Source organism: Pogona vitticeps, chromosome 2 (assembly GCF_051106095.1).
Source record: "Pogona vitticeps strain Pit_001003342236 chromosome 2, PviZW2.1, whole genome shotgun sequence".
In the NCBI taxonomy this organism is placed as follows: domain Eukaryota; kingdom Metazoa; phylum Chordata; class Lepidosauria; order Squamata; family Agamidae; genus Pogona; species Pogona vitticeps.
In genome coordinates, this window is record NC_135784.1 from 84,868,048 (window position 1) to 84,874,969 (window position 6,922).

Genomic DNA, 6,922 nt, shown 5'->3' on the forward strand with positions numbered 1-6,922 from the left:
TGGCTTTTAAAAACTATCCTTCCATCAGATCACAAAGCTAGTTACCATGGTCACCTATTACCCTGGAAACCATTAGGTACTTCTGTATTTTTAGATTTCACAGTGAAGGGGGTTTTGTTTTGTTTTTTTGGTAGATGATGGATCCGGTTAAAAGCATTGCTCTCCCACCTTATCCCAGAGGATCCCACTGGGCAGTTGGCATTTGAGATGGGTGAGCAGGAGAGAGGAGGGAACAAAGACACCAGAGTTGAAAGTACAAACAGTGTTTGTAGCAGGCTTACAAGACAAACAAGTCCATGCATGTAGTTTCTGCCTGTAGAGAGGCCATTGAAAAGGCTGCTTGGATACTGCAGGAATGAAAAATACAGAATAATGGAAATGAAAAACTCTTCAAGTATGTTTAACTGGTGAGTTTTTCATTAACGCCACCAATAAGCTGGAATGGCTTTTGTAGCCCAAGGCTAAAACTAAGTTCATTCTTAAGGTCTCTTCATGATTTTTCAAACCTCTAATTTTACACATAAATGTACAGTCTTTACATAAAAGCTACGTATTTCAGACTCTCAGCCTGTATCATTATCGAAATCATTCTTGCCTACCTCCTACCAGTTGTGCACTTTTAACAAAGTTTCAGCAGGTGTGATACTTACGCCCTCTGGTGGATGAAGTAAATAAAACATATTTGATTGATGCACAAACTGGAATTAAAAAGTTCAAGCCGTAACACGCAGCTATCAAGCTTTGTGCTTCATAGTTTTAGAGTGTCTGAATTATGTTATTGTCGAGATAAATAGTCATCAGTACTTTGTTCCAGTAAATCTATAGTGCTTAAGTTTAAGACAACGAGTTTTAGAATCTTACAGAATAGAGCATTTTGCTCAGGTTCTCTGTGCTCCACTCAGGCTTTACCAAGACCACTTGTGATCTCAGTTCATCAGCATTCAGACATCATTTTTCTCAAACAAGGAGAAAAGTATTTGGCAAAGAAGCAATCCTGTATACGCTTTTGGGTGTGTCTGTCTGATTTTCATACTTTTCTATATAGCACCAAGTTTTTTAATAGGGACTCCGTAAGTATTACTAGAGCTGCAACATTTAGCCAACCTATCAGTTACTTCATTCAAAACATTTTGTTAATCTAAAAAGGTGCCTGTGAGAAGAGATGTTTAATGTAAGTTATTGAAAAAAAATGCCTCTATGTGATCCTGTCTGGGTTGCACTGGTTTTCATCACCCTCTGAGATTAAACTGGTGGCAGATACGTGACAAGGTCTTCTGGCTTAGGATCTGATGTTCCCTTTTCTGTGTGGAGCAGGACTTTCTGCAGGTTTTCTATTTAATCCTTTCTGTTTCTGCATCTTGAACTTGTACAACAATTGTTCTGATGGTTTTAGATGCTCTGTCTTGGTAACCATATTATGTCACTTCTCCATTTCAATATAAGAAAATATAAAGTAATGCACATTGAGGCAAAAAAAATCAAATCTTTATTTATCAGCTGATGGGTTCTGAGCTGTCCATGACGGATCAGGAAAGAGATCTTGGTGTGCTGGTGGACAGCTGGATGAAAGTGTCAACCCAGTGTGCGGCAGCAGTGAAGAAGACCAATTCCATGCTAGGTATCATTTAAAGGGGGATTGAAAATAAAACAGCCAACATTGTCATGCCATTGTATAAAACCCTGGTAAGGCCGCACCTGGAGTATCACATACAGTTCTGGTCACTGCACCTCAAAAAAGAAATAGTGGAACTGGAAAAGGTGCAGAAGAGAGTGACTAAAATGATGACTGGGCTGGGGCACCTCCCTTATGAGAAAAGGCTACAGTTTTTGTGGCTCTTTAGTCTAGAGAAAAGGTGCCTGAGGGGGGACTGAGACGTATAAAATTATGCAGGGGATGGATCAAGTGGATAGTGGGAAGCTCCTTTCCCTCTCATGCAAAACCAGAACCAGGGGACATCCACTCAGATTGAGTGTTGGGATAGTAAGAACAAACAAAAGAAGATATCTCTTTACCCAGCATGTTGTTAGTCTGCGGAATTCTTTGCCACAGGATGTGGTGATGGCATCTGGTCTAGATGTCTTTAAAGGGGATTGGACAGATTTCTGGAGGAAAAGTCCATTGCAGGTTACAAGCCATGATAGGGATTGTATAATCTCCAGGCTTAAAAGGAAGGTCCTTCAAAATGCCAGATGCAGAGGACTGGTACTGTATCAGGAGACTGGTATCTTGTGTGCTCCCAGAGGCATCTGGTGGGGCCACTGTGAGATACAGGAAGCTGGACCCTTGGCCTGATCCAGCAGGGCTCTTCTTATGTTCTTCTGTTCACTGGCTTTGATTATGGCAGTGTTTTGATTAGTAGACCATATATGTAGAGTATTCCAAGCAAGAAATGACCATCAATTTGTGCAAGATATTGGGGAAACGTTTTCCTTAGAAATCTGCCAGGAGGTGTATTAAGATGTGAAGTATCAGGAAAGCTCAGTTACTCAAGTTTGGGAATTACTGACCTAAGAGATCAAAGATAGCATTTTGAAATGGTCCTCTCAAACCCCCTGAAATAGCACACTAAATTCAGCAACTATAAATGCGCTCTACGTGGGGCTGCCTTTGAGGCTGCTGCGGAAACTACAGGTGGTGCAGAATGCGGCAGCCAGACTACTTAGTGGAGTGAAAAAAGACCAACATATCGTACCCACTCTGGCTGCATTGCACTGGCTGCCCATCAGGTTCCGCATCGACTTCAAAGTGTTGACGCTTACGTATAAAGCCCTAAACGGTTTAGGGCCTCGATACTTGGCAGAACGCCTTCTCCCGCCAAGATCTACCCGTGTCACTCGTGCGAGTCAGGAGGTGAGGCTGAGGAGCCTAACGCCGAGGGAGGCCCGGAAGGTAAAGACAAGAAATCGGGCCTTCTTGCCGGTGGCTCCTCGCCTTTGGAACAACCTACCTCCTGAGATTCACGTGGCACCCTCGCTGGTTATCTTTGAAAATCAACTAAAAACATGGATGTTTCGGCAGAATTGTCCCTCCAGACAATTCCTGATATCCTCTCCTCTCCCTCTCCTATTGTTTCCTCCCTCTCCTAAGGTTTCTTCTATTTAAATTTTTTATACTATTCTATGCTGTTAGCTGCCTAGAGTGGTCTTAACCGACCAGATAGGCGGGATATAAATTAAATTAAATTAAATTAAATTAAATTAAATTAAATTAAAATAAATAAATAAATAAATAAATAAATAAATAAATAAATAAATAAATAAATAAATAAATAAATAAATAAATGTAAATGATCTAGGTCAATCTCTGAAATTTAAGATAAAAATTTTTATCTGCGAGATAATCATTTGTTTCCTGACAACATAACAGACCTTTTATTAGCACAGAAGAAAATAACAGCTTGGAGAACTGGCTTTAAACATTTTGAGAACTAGAATAATGATTTAAAGGTGGCATATTGAATGGGTTATAATTCTAAGGTTTAGCTCTGTCTCCACTGAAGTGTAATAAATTCCATTCCTAATGATATTTGCAAAGGTAGTCACCCAATTAAAGAAATCCTGGTTGATTAATTGTGTCAGTTCTGATCAGTTGATTACATTTGCATAAGAAAAAAATAGTTGTAAAGACAGTAACTTGTTTTTAGATGGTTCACTAGTGCTTTGTAGCAGAACTTCTACAGAAGAGAGAGTACCTCTTTCTTCAGGCATAGAAGGAAATGCACTTGTTGATTCTTTAATAATAGATTGTGTATTATGGTTGTTGTAGGTTTTTTCAGGCTATTTGGCCCTGTTCTGAAGGTTGCTCTTCCTAACATTTCGCCAGTCTTTGTGGCCGGCATCTTCAGAGGACAGGAGTCAGAACTCTGTCTGTGCTCTGGTTGTGTATTAGTTTACAGTGTTTAGCAACGCCTTGTGTTCCATACATGGATGCTTTCAATATTTTAATGTTTTTCATATTGTATATAATTTTTTTTAGATGTTGAGGAGGTTCCTCCTCATTCTGACATTTGAGATATAACCACACATGTTAGAATTTAGCAATTACTGTATATAAATGCATTTAAATAGCCAGTGTACTTATACCTTTCATATAGCTAACTAAATATATTATGGGAAACAGCCATTCCTTACAAAACCTGCAGACACATAGGCATTCTTGCAGCAAAGAAGCCTCATAAAACAAGTAAAACACAGGACTCATATCCTTTGAGTAAACAGACTAAGGACACACACAAACCAAATCCATCATTTTGGACAGGCCAGACGCAAAAGGAAATGTTCCAATTTGAGAAACATCTTGTGAGTAAGATACTTCAAAGAAAATTATATGAGAAAGAACTCTGGTGCATTATATAACCATCTATAAAAGCTATCCAATGAATTCTGAACCTTTGGACTTCTATACTAACTTGTTAGGATATGTATGAATTCATTTTCCTGTTGGCATTAATAAATGCTTTCTTTGGACTGCAAATCCCAGAAACCCGGGTCAGCACAGCTGGTGGTGAAGGCTTCTGGGAATTAGAGTCCAAGAACACATGGGTTATTCAGTGTTGGGAACCACTGCTTTAGGCTCTTTATTAATCTTTATTACTTCAGACTAGATTATCTGAGAAATTCAGAGAGTGCTGTCCTCTGAAGATGCCAGCCACAGAGACTGGCGAAACGTTAGGAAGAACAACCTTCAGAACACGGCCAAAGAGCCCGAAAAACCCACAACAACCACTATCTGAGAAATTGTCTCTCTGTTCACATAGCTGTGTATTCAGCCCTTGAAATCGTTGTTTAAAAAAAAAAAAGCGCCACTGCCTAAGTCAGATGTAGTTAGCAGCTAATGGGAGACAGCATCTTTTAGTGGAGGAAACCTAGCTATGAAAGGCCCTTGTCAGAAAGGCTTGCTTGGACTGAACCTGGTGTTGTTTTGGTACCAGGTGTAGGCCTCTCCCCTACTGGCTACTATTGGATTTAAGCTGTTTTGAATGATATACACATTTTAATTGCTATTGAATTTTTGATATTTTTTCTCCTCACTCTCATCCACACCAAGAACTTTGTGAATGGATGGACTAGACATATGAATTCCACAGCATTTGGATCATACACTGAAGAGGTAAGACTATTTTGGATTCTGAAAAAGTGGGAGGGCTTCTCTTCCCTTCCCCATTTATTTCTTCTAGCACATAACTATATTGATATGCTCATACTATAATATTAGCTATTCAAATCTTTGTATATTTCATTTGTAGAATGTCATTCTTGCATCCCATGTCAGGGGCTTACAAGTGATGTTCAAAAGTGTTTGGAGTATCTGACCAGCATGGGCATCTCTTGTCAGGAGGTTTGATCTTTGTATTCTTGACAGTTGGCATGGCATGGAATATTACATTAACTAGGCATTGTAACTGGGTGCATATTCGAGGGAAAATGCAGGTGCTGTGTACCTTTCATATGTAGCAGGTGCATGATTAAGGCAAATCAGAACTAGAACAATGAACAGTTTTTCAAAGAACTACATAATGTACAAACACACACATACATCATAGAACACTAGTCTAAAGTAGTTCAATGGAATTGTTTCTATTTCATGTTAATTGTTATCTTTCTTTTGTTTTTGGTCCATACAGAAATTATCTTGCATTAAACTAATGTATCAATGCAGTGATAAAGTGATTTAGCACTAAACTCAGTAGTTTGTTTTTAAAAAATACTTTGTGGCTACTAGGGAGAAAGATTGTGAGGTTGGTGTTCCTGTTGTCTACAACATCACACCCAGCTTAGTGCATCACTAGAATACCAGCCACAGTCATATCAAACTTTCCCTCTAATTTTCTGCCAGAGTTGGGTGCCCCCCTCAATCTCTATGTTCCAGCCTCAACCGAAACCAAATGGGCAGCCACACTGGCTGCAGGTGTGAGGCACCAATGCAGTGCTGCACACCCATGCAGCTTACAGGGAATATTAGTCACACCCTTCTCCTTTTGGAGAATGAATCAACTGATCACATGGGGGAAACACAATTCAAATCATTCTGGCTTTAAAAATTAGAAGCTGTCAGTGGCAGGGGGAAAACCTCTATATTTAAAGCAAACAGGGCAGGGCTTATTTGCATAGGTCTTTGTGTTGTGTGAGTTTTTTTAAAAAAAGTTTGAATTCAGCTGTTCTATTTCCACAGCAAATCCTGTACTATTTGTCAATGCACTTGCAGGGTTAATCAGACATACTGCATTTAGATATCCTGTTGAACTGAAAGATGTGCAGACTGTCAGAGACAGTGGAGACTATCAATTCAAAAATCCATGTTGTGGATCAAAACTTCTCACTTTTTTAGTGTATGATCTAGAGGACTTGGAAAGTGATGTTACCCAATAAAGGTGACACCAGAGGAGAGCAGTTGCTTGAAATCTTGAAAGCTCTAGGAATAACTTTAGCTCTGAAGCATGTGAAGGGGAAAACCTAGACAATCCCATGGGCTCTGTTCCAACCACCAAGGCAACATCTGCAACGCAGCCTTCTCTATTCACGCAGGCTCTCCAAACAAGAGTCATGTACATTAGCAGAATGTGTTACTGCTGTTCATCACCAAGCCCATTGACTGCTGCCAAGGATCGAAGCAGAGGCCGTAGAGAAGGCAGTGTCAACCGGGCACTCATCTCTGCTTTCTTTGTCCCATGAACTTCTGATGTAAGTGAGTGGGAGTGGGGAGATAACCTGCATAGAGCTTCTGTGAACTGGCAACATTATATGTCCATGGCGGAAAAAAAACAGCTCCATTTCTAGACTGATCAAACGATATGTTTTTAGCAAACTTGTCTTTGACACGTTTCCACTAAGAAAGCAGACTTCAGAAAGAAACACCAAATTCTAAAATCACAGTGTAACCAATGCAGCAGTTGGTAGGAGGAAGCAAATTATGAACAAGCCT